At 37.9% G+C, this 10,000-nt stretch overlaps 1 protein-coding gene across 2 annotated transcripts in view; it reads right to left on the bottom strand.

The window, feature by feature from the left end:
• Window positions 1-10,000, bottom strand: part of LOC138045811 (uncharacterized) — a 46,729-nt gene that overhangs the window by 35,317 nt on the left and 1,412 nt on the right. The window contains exons 2-5 of one of the 2 annotated variants that reach the window (XR_011131664.1): window positions 8,983-9,067; window positions 8,687-8,847; window positions 7,776-7,883; window positions 6,207-7,239 (exon numbers count right to left, since the gene is read on the bottom strand). The exons of the other annotated variant lie outside the window; for it this stretch is intronic. The gene's annotated coding sequence lies outside the window, so the exon portion shown is untranslated. Of the gene's footprint in view, window positions 1-6,206; window positions 7,240-7,775; window positions 7,884-8,686; window positions 8,848-8,982; window positions 9,068-10,000 lie in introns of those variants that run through there. 2 annotated transcript variants of the gene reach the window in all.

Below are 10,000 nucleotides of genomic sequence, written 5' to 3'. Positions count from 1 at the left end.
TGTTTATTATTACTGTGTATTAAAAAAACAACAACAACAAATCTTCGTACAAAAAATCTAGAGCCCAGACTTTTTCCAGCTCTTTATCCCCAGCTGGGCTGGTTCGTCCACAATCAGGCGATCCGAAAAAAATTAAAAATCCCATTTCCAGTGCATTACTGCGTATAGGTCCGTATGTACATCATTACATTACCTATGTGTGTCAGTACATGCCACATTTCACTCAGTGTCCAAACGATAAGCAAACTACGTGTTCTTTTGTTTCCGGTTGCATTGATCAAGCTGTATTATTAGGGAGCTTAAGCACCGACGACGAATGACAGGACGACGACCGCCGGAAGTAAAATCGTGATGCTTGAAATGAATTGCGCATGTCAGTCTCAGTCAAGGCGTCAATAGGGAGCTTAAGATCTACGACGGCGACGTCGACGAAAACGTCACCTACAAATAGAACTTTGCTCTAGTAAAAGTCTTTAGCGATTATTCCATCTCGTTCACGTCGTACAATGTGGGCGAAGTATCCTACAAATAAATTGGTACGCGCGGTTTCAGAGTGAAAATAGAGAATGAAAGATTCTCTGTTGCATGCTCGCGTTGTCGTCAAAACCTAAAATTTAGTGATTTCACGTAGTCGTCCACGCAGAGAACCGCAAAAATATGAGCTAAAATCCGTGCTGCACGTGCAGCCGATTATTTATGCTCTTTTACCAATGATATCATTGTTTTCTGGCGTTTTTCGTCGACGTCGACGTCGTAGATCTTGAGCTCCCTGTTGTGCATACGTCGACGACTAAGTATACGTAAGTAAGTTAACCTGTTTAAACTCGCGAAAACTCGGTGTATACCCTGGCTTTATTTTGCATGAATTATTGATTCTTTATTGGTTGATGAAGCCTGTTTTTATCGGATTTTGTTGTTTATAACTTATTCTGTGAATGCGCCCCTGACGAGTTTTTTTTTTTTTTTCAGGAAATCAAACATGGCTTCTTCTCAAGACAGTACGAAGAAAGGGTAAGTATCAGGGCTTTGTAGATGCCATTACTCGGTACTTTTCCAATAACTTACATTAGCTATTAGTGAAGTAAATTGTTGCTTAAGGTTGCTTAAAATTTGGCCCTAAAGTTCTATTTTTCTATCATGGAACAGAAACAAGTATTTTCCGTGGTCAAAGGAACACGATGTCATCATGTGTCGTGAAGTTCTTGTCTCGGAACCGTTTAATTTCAAACCGAGGAGCCCAGAAAGGGGAAAGGTTTGGGACGCTATTGCCCAGCGGCTGAATGCCATTGACCAGCCAAAGTTTAGAGTATCCGCCAGAGCTGTCCGTGACAGGTACTCTCTTGACTGCAAAGCAAGCCCAAAAATTAAGGGACGAGGAGAAAGCGTGAGGAATTCATGTGGAAATATCAGAACTGGATAGTTTGCTGGAAGAAATTTTAGAGAGAGAAAAGGATGGTAAAGCTAAAATTGAGTCGCAGGATCTTGACAAAAATAGAAACGCAGGAAAGGAAAAGGCAACAGCAGAAGAAGTGAGCAAACAAGCAATGGAAAGAATGGCTGATACTAAAAAAGGGAGAATGATGAATCGGATAGTGGCAATGAAAGAAGAAGGTAAGAAGAAGCACAAGTGATACAATTGATTATGTGAAGGAAAAATCATCTAAAGATAATGATTTGTAAGTAAAGGTACGGGATCTGAGGAAAAGGGAATTGGAACTTTGTGCAGATGTAATAGCTAAAGCTGCTCAGATAAAAGACTGTATGATGCGTGATTTAATGAGTCAAATGCAGGAGCAACAACAAAGCTTGCAAGCAATGCTTATTACACAGCAGCAACTGCAGAACAAAATCTTGATGGCTTTGATGGAGAATAAGAAAAAGGAATAAATGTTCCAGTGGAACACCTGTTAATGGCACCATTAAAAGATGTTGAGTTTTTATAGTTTGTGAATATGTTGTTTGAATTGAAAAGCCTGGCAGGCACAAAAAGGGGAGAGCAGGGTGGGGCAGGGGGTATATAAGAGAAAAGGGGAAGCACACCTGGTACAAGAACCCATTTTTGCATCGTGCCCAACAAATGTTTTGTGGTCTAATCACATTGCTCGGTCAATTAACTGTCAACACTTTCACCAATAAGAACAAGGTTTTACACACCTCTTGGTTATGTAACCAAGGAATTTTTGTATACCAAAAATCGATGAATACTGCAAAATCCCAATGACAAGCCCTATAGGCTTATACAATGTTTATGTTTATGTGCTTTTCATGAGTCAAATGCAGGAGCAACAACAAAGCTTGCAAGCAATGCTTATTACACAGCAGCAACAGCAGAACAAAATCTTGATGGCTTTAATGGAGAATAAGAAAAAGGAATAAATGTGCCAGTGGAACACCTGTTAATGGCACCATCAAAAGATGTTGAGTTTTTATAGTTTGTGAATATGTTGTTTGAATTGTAAAGCCTGGCAGGCACAAAAAGGGGAGGGCAGGGTGGGGCAGGGGGGTATATAAGAGAAAAGGGGGAGGCACACCTGGTACAAGAATCCATTTTTGCATTGTGCCCAACAAATGTTTTGTGGTCTAATCACATTGCCTGGTCAATTAACTGTCAACACTTTCACCAATAAGAACAAGGTTTTACACACCTCTTGGTTATGTAACCAAGGAATTTTTGTATACCAAAAATCGATGAATACTGCAAAAGCCCAATGACATGCCCTATAGGCTTATACAATGTTTTATAAACAGCGCTGGGTGGGGGTGTTGGAAATCTGACCTTGGTATAACCATGACTGGTGTGAAAATAATAAAAATGGGTATCAGCAAATCAAAATTTTTCGACTGCACAAATGAACAGAAGGTCGTTCTTATGGCAGGTGTACCTTTCCTCTCCCTATCTGCTCTTCCTTTTCCTTGCCCTCCCAATTTCATTTCGACACCTGTTTTGAAGGCTACAAAATGAGATGCTTGACTATTTTGTAATCCCACAATACACTATATCTAAATGTGCTGTACATCCAGGGACATTTGGAAAATAATAGTCTTATGCATTCTTTTTGGGCAGAGGGGGGTTGGGGTTAGTAGAGTGTACAATGAGGCTGGATTCTCAACTCCCTCCATCACTTCCTTAACCTTTAGCATCTGCAAATGAATTCACCATTCAAATGAATTGTCTTCAGCAGTATTTTCTCTAGGTAGTTGCTTAGAAAAACTTAACTAAGAAAGAAAAACAAATGAAACTGACTAGATTTTTATTTTCACGACGTTTCGAAGTCATCGTAACTACATTATCAAGTGATAAATAAATACAAGTGCTAGAGTTTAAATAGATGGAAAGCAAAATTTGCATACTAGGTGTTGTAAAGAATGTTATACAAATACCTTTGCCTTGATTAAGTCACTTTGGACATTTAGAGAGGGTGACAATTCCCTAATGTATAGCATTTCATAAATTAAACAGTCATGAAGATTGGAAAAAACGTTTTCAAGTCGAGTGCATTCTTCAGTAAAAAACTCCCAAGAGGATGACAGTCGATAGGCGCGCTCAAGCATAGTTCATACTAGGTACTTTTCTCTAGGTACTTTTTATTTAATTTTAATTTTTATTATTTTTTTCTTGCAGGGAGGATATTTTTTTTGGTCAGCTAGTAAAAAAAGCATAATTTGCCCTCAATAACAGGAACTATTTTACAGCCCGGCCTGCATTGGCTATTAGTGGTTTCAGAAATGTTGCAAGCTATTAATATGATATTAACCATTACACTTAGATTGAACTATGATAAAGGTCTTGTCTTTTGCATTTGCTGTTATTGAATATTACTGATTACTGATTATATGACTGTATACAAAATCGGATAGCCATGGGAATACATTTTAAACTACCAAACAACTTCAGATGTGTGACTAGAGTGTATATACTTGTGGCAAGTTTAGTGAAAAACCAAGTTAAATGAGTTCTTTTGGGAAACAATTTCTTGTACAGGTCAGTTAAGTTCATTTATTACTTTAGTGAACTTATTCAGTTTCAGAACTTTTTTATTGATGTTGAACTCATGGCAAAATGGACATGTTCATTGCATTGTCTATCTTTTTAAAGTTGTAGCAACTGAAAAGAAGTCAAGAATACTCTTGTGCTTTGAATGTTGTTCCTTACCCTTCATCCTCTATTGTTGGGAAAGCAAGCCAAGAAGGCTCACATACTTTTTTTGTTCTTTTAATACCAAGCAGTGGGGCTGTCAGATTTTTTACAGCAAGATGAAAAAAAATAAGGATCGCCTAGATGTAAAAAATCTGACAGCCCCACTGCTCCAGGACCAGACAATATAATGATTTTAAACCAACAAGAGAACAAAATGTTTATTCGGAACTATCATGTAAGACACATGTACATATATGTCCATATGTAGGGTTTATACAGAGTACAAGTTCATCCTACAGTATCACAATATTTAAGAAAAGTACTCTTCAAGGCTTGGTGGGCTGAGATCAAAAAACTTACATGTCTGGTTTCCATACAGACAGGTGAGAGCATTCCTGAAAAGAACAGAAACAACATACATTTTCCCCACACTACTAAGCATTAGCTTCAAATTTTGAGGTTACAACATCGCCAAACAGCCACTCTACAAAACTTCTTACGGCGCTCATTGCAGCATTATATTGTTCCATCTGGTGAGTGAGAATACCAAACTTGAATGGACCTTGCAGGTGGATTCTTAATGGGTAGGCAGGATCTCCGTAGAGACAGAGGGGCTGGCCTGCAGGATTAAATGCAAAGTGCTCAAGGTTGTCCAGCAACCTTGAATCAGCCAACATACCAGCGTCATGTCTCCTCCCCTCTAAAGACATAAAAAAGGTTTTGAAAGAGGATCATAAAAAAATACATTAATTTAGAAATTTCTAATTAATTTTGATTACAAATTATAACAAACTGACTAATCTAAATAAAGTATATAATAATTATTGATAGTACAATTTATACAGAATAATATTGATAAATAGTATTACAAATAGTAGTTCAAATAATAATAATAATAATAATAATAATAATAACAATAATGACAAAGAATTTATATAAACGAGTTTTTCCTAAACAGACTGAAGCGGACATAAATAGGTGATGTATAGAGAGACAACCATTAAGTAAATATTTTTTTCCCTTACCAACTGGGCCATAAAGGTTTCCAATTAGACCATTAGGTAGTGCAGCGCTTTGAAACTTTAACGCATGCACTCTTTTGTGGCCATTGTAAACTGTGCGCTGGTTTGCTCCTGGACGTGTTATAGGCCGAACAATTCCATCAATGAATCCAAAGCAATTTGCTAAAGGAGAACCTTTGGATACAATTGCATCGACGTACGTCTGAAGTTTAACTGGACTTAAAATGTTGTGGTTCCATTGTGTAACCCTGTGGGCATGATGACTGTATACGCGGTGCACCAGCTGGTTTGTTACCATGCTGAGAATTAGTACTGGTTTAGGAAACCTTTGTATTATATCTCCATATGTACATGGATAGGACAAGCGCCTTAAAAGAATACAGAGACCCTCGACACCGTCACAAATAGATCTAAACAACAACAACAATAATTTCAAATTGTTAATAAAGATAAGCTTATATTTGACACAAGTACAAATAAATAACCATTTTCATTGCTTCAGCTTTTGAAAAAGGGGGTTGAATAAGGCACTTCCAACTTTGCTTGTTTAATAGTTACCTTTGTTCTCATTCAGTGACGGCAGGAATTTGAAGGACATCCGAAAGAGCCACCATATCTCGTTTTCTAAATCTGAATTCAGCCAAGCACTCAGATTCATTGACTTCTTCAAGGTCAAAATCAGGGTAACCATGGTACGGAAAATCTGGGTTTCTCGAAAAATATTGCTCATACAGTAATATGAATTCTTCATCATCAATCACACCATCATTTTGACGACGACATATTCATAGTAAACGACGACATATTCGAAAGAGACGTTTAAGACCGGCGTCGCTTGGGGCTTTTGCTTAAGTGTTTATTTTTCACGCGGAGAACGAAACCCACTACCCAGTCTTTTACAGACATGACGTCATAATTTCGTCGTTGTCGTCTCATTCGTCGTCGGGGCTTAAGCTCCCTATTATTAACATAAAGACGAAACTACGTATTATTGAAAATGACACCAATTAAATACTTCCTGGCAATTATTTTATCATGATTGACTATGGTCAGAAACCCATAAGGGTTGAAACGTGTAACGGCCCTTGTGTGCTGGGAAACAAGCTTCGGAATATTCAATTTGCTAAGTACCATATTTGGAACAACAAGAGCGAGGGGTTTCCAAATATGGTACTTAGCACTGAAACATTCAACCAATCAGTTCGCACTGAATATTCGGAAGCTGTGAATGCGCGTTACACGTTTCAACCCTTATGGGTTTCTGCTATGGTGTAGAGACCATTCACTTATTTTTACGTGATACTATTATGACGTGCCAGAAAATATTCATATCTCCACATGGAATGGATTCATGTAAGTCCCGAGACCTCTGCCCACCCTTCTGGGGTTCCAAAAAAAAAAAATAATATGTGGTCTTTGAGACCCCCTCATCCCATGGAGATTTTCTGGAACTACAAACTATCTGTGTGTTACTAGCCTTTTACTGCTTGTATAATTTAACACTCCTTACAACTGCTCCATTTGTAATAAACACAGCAGTTACATGATTTTCAACTGGTTGTAAAATCCAAACCAAAGTAATTATCATAATTTATTATCACTGACTAAACCAATCTGAGAAAGTGATACAAAAGTGATAAAAATAGTCTAAAGCAAAACCAAATGGAGTGCTAATTTACACAATGCAGAATTTCTTTGGATGCAGTATACAATATAATATTACTTCCAAACTAAAAACTAAAATGGGAAAGTCTAGCCTCCATTAAATCCTTTGTGCTGGGGGCCTCTTTCATTGCAATAGTGGGTGCTAGTTGCTTTGGATGGCTTGCTGGTAATGTTGCGGGTCTGACTATTGATTGCTTGTCTTTGGCCCTCCTTTCAAGGATCTTGGCAGCTAGCAGTGGCCAGTGTGGGTAGCATTTCGGTTCCTTCAGTGGTTCTGCTTTCCAGTTCCTCGACCTTTTGCTGTACTGTTTTTTGTACCGCACTTGGCCAGTCGAGTCTTTCATGTCATCGCGGAACAGATGGAAATTGTGGTCAAGTGCTGCCAGCACAATTTGTTTGATAAAAACATCATAGCTGTAATATGAAAAAAATAAACATCACTAGTTGTGGGCTCAATTATAAGCCAGAACAGATGGGATCAGTGTGACATAAAATAGTCTATACTACGTAAAGAATACTAGTTCAAAAAATGGTCAGTTTGAGTGGTTACTGTCCTGTGACAGGCCAAAATGACATCCATGTACAGGGCTCTATTTTATTGGGAATTGTATCCCAAGTACATCCACTCTTTTTAGTATTACTATTATTTTCATGTTTCTGGCTGAAAGCCTGCTTTAGACTCCCACACTAATTTACTTGCTTAGGCACTCACATGGCAAGTATGTAAACCAGTACTAAGAATTTAATTATACTGATATACATGTATGATACTGTACATTGCATAGTGACATAGTGATATTTCTACCATGTTTTCAAGTAAACTTTTTGTTTTTCAAGCAAACAAATTTGAAACAGGAAATGTGGAGATGATATTAACTGCAGTAATACAAAAATTAATGACTGTACATTTGTCCACTATATCGCAGCATTTATCGAATTATTTTACCAACCCTTAAAGTCTGTTCATCCTCATCACACTGCTCAGCACAGTGCCAGAAATGGTTCCTGATTGGCTCTATCCATTCCCCAACAACTTCACATCCTCTAACTTTTGGAGCCTGCCAACCAAAATAATGACAGTTATTTTTCACCAAACATGAAACGAAAGGATTTTATAGTAGTGAAAATGCTAAAACTACAGGATGGAAATGGACCCCAAATTGAAATTTTCAGCTGATTTTTTTTCATGCTTTTGCTCTTGCATCACAGATACAAATAAATATACTATTAGGTAAATTTCCAAGTTGTACTCATCCAAGAATGCATTGTTGAAAGTCTAATTGTAATTCAAATTTCTAAATTCACTCAATCCCCTAAGCCCTAAGTGTATTGAGGGCTTGGTGTTTGCAACAACAGATTGTATTGTTCAGATTCACTGGCTGAACATCAAACGCATGACCTTGATCGAACACTGGCATCTGGAAATTTTCAATCAGTGCAGCATACTGTAGCAGCCAATACTAGTGAATATTTACTTATATTAAAAGCAGATTCATCCCCCATTTTCTCAGGGCAAGTCTAGCTTGATGAACGCACATCTGACATACAGGTACGAGGCAATTGTTTTATAACATTTTAACACCGGCACTTTAACACCAACATCATCAGCATGCACAATGGGAATATGAGGCATGCTTGTGCAACTGAATTTGGCTACATGAATTTAGCAGCTATGTTATAAATGTAAATACATGACTTCTGAAGATAAGAAAATGTGGTCCCTTAAATTCAAACTTGTGCACTGAGTTCTCTGGAGTTCCAGTGAACTGTTTTCGAACCTGTTAACTTCAAAGGAATACTTTTCCTCATTTTTTAGGTATTACTTGACACATGTTTACAGTAAGCCTGAAAATATACCCACCTGCCTTCCACACTGCTGAAGATACTTTCTGCCTCTGGATCTTCCATAGCCTCCATAGGATTTCCCTTCAGTGAAGCAAATGAAGGGTTCAGAGACACTGCCCTTTCCAGAGAGGTGGTGTGTTGTGCCAGCAAATTCCAGTTATATCAACTTCAAAAGACCTTTTAAAATACAACAATACAAATATGACTAGCTGGGCCACTAATAACCGACATGTTTCAGATATTGGAAACTGTAATGGGATTACAAAAAAATAATAATAATAATAATAATAATTAAAGCGTTTGTACATGTACCTTTCACTGACAGAGTCTTTCTCTTTGGAACAGGTTACAACAGTGCTAGTTCCTCTCGGTGTTGAAACGAACAAGGGCCGCTTACCTGTGAAAGGAATACATAAGTGTTCATCAAAACACACCTACACCGATAAAATTTCCTAAATGCATAGCCAATTGGTAATACAAACTGATAAGCACTTACATGGAATCGGGCTATACATGGCGGACGAATCCTGCGAACAAGCTCATTTTCTTTGAGGACATCTGCTCTCATCCATAAAACTGAGCATAAATCCATGAAGCAGGGCCTCAGCAAATTCGCTGCTTGAATTATTTGCGAATCCAGAGGCTTGTTTCCTGTCATTCCATAGCTTTAATGTACCAAACAATATGTCGGCCCTCTGGCCTCGGCGGGCGACCTCTTTTCAACGGCTTCATTCAGAACTTCACACGATAATAAAGAAGAACTAACTATACAAATCCGCGAATTAAATGTTAAAAAAGCTATTTACAAATATTACAACTAACGAAAGCAGATGATACGACCGATGGAGCTAGATAAATGTTCACCTATCGCAACATCGTATTTTCTGTAATACAGAAAATGGCGCTGATGAAAGCGCTCGCCTGCAATGGCTCTTGGTTGAGCGTGGTCCTTTAAAAAACACCTTTTTTAGCTTCCAATACCTGCCGTATCTAGAATTAAAAACCTTTCCCACTTCCCTTCCCCTCTCTCCCTTTCAATGTTGACTGTTTAAGTTTGCAACAATTTTTTTGTCTTCCTAGCAACACTGATAAGGAGGGGGGTGGGGGGTTACAGTGTGAGAGTTAATAGGTAAATTAATAACGCCCCAAGAAAGTGAAGTGTCTCCATTATTTTTGCCACTTGTATATGTTGTAACCTTAGACCTAATTAGACCTTAAAAAAGGTTTTTAGACCAAATGCTAGCATTGGTAAACGGTTTGTTTACGCCTAATCAAGCCTAAGATTGTTTTAAGGAATGTTTCGGATTGTTTCTGTATCATTTCGTTTCGC

This window comes from Montipora capricornis, chromosome 4 (genome assembly GCF_036669925.1).
Source record: "Montipora capricornis isolate CH-2021 chromosome 4, ASM3666992v2, whole genome shotgun sequence".
NCBI lineage: Eukaryota > Metazoa > Cnidaria > Anthozoa > Scleractinia > Acroporidae > Montipora > Montipora capricornis.
This window is presented reverse-complemented; position numbering and strand designations above follow the sequence as displayed.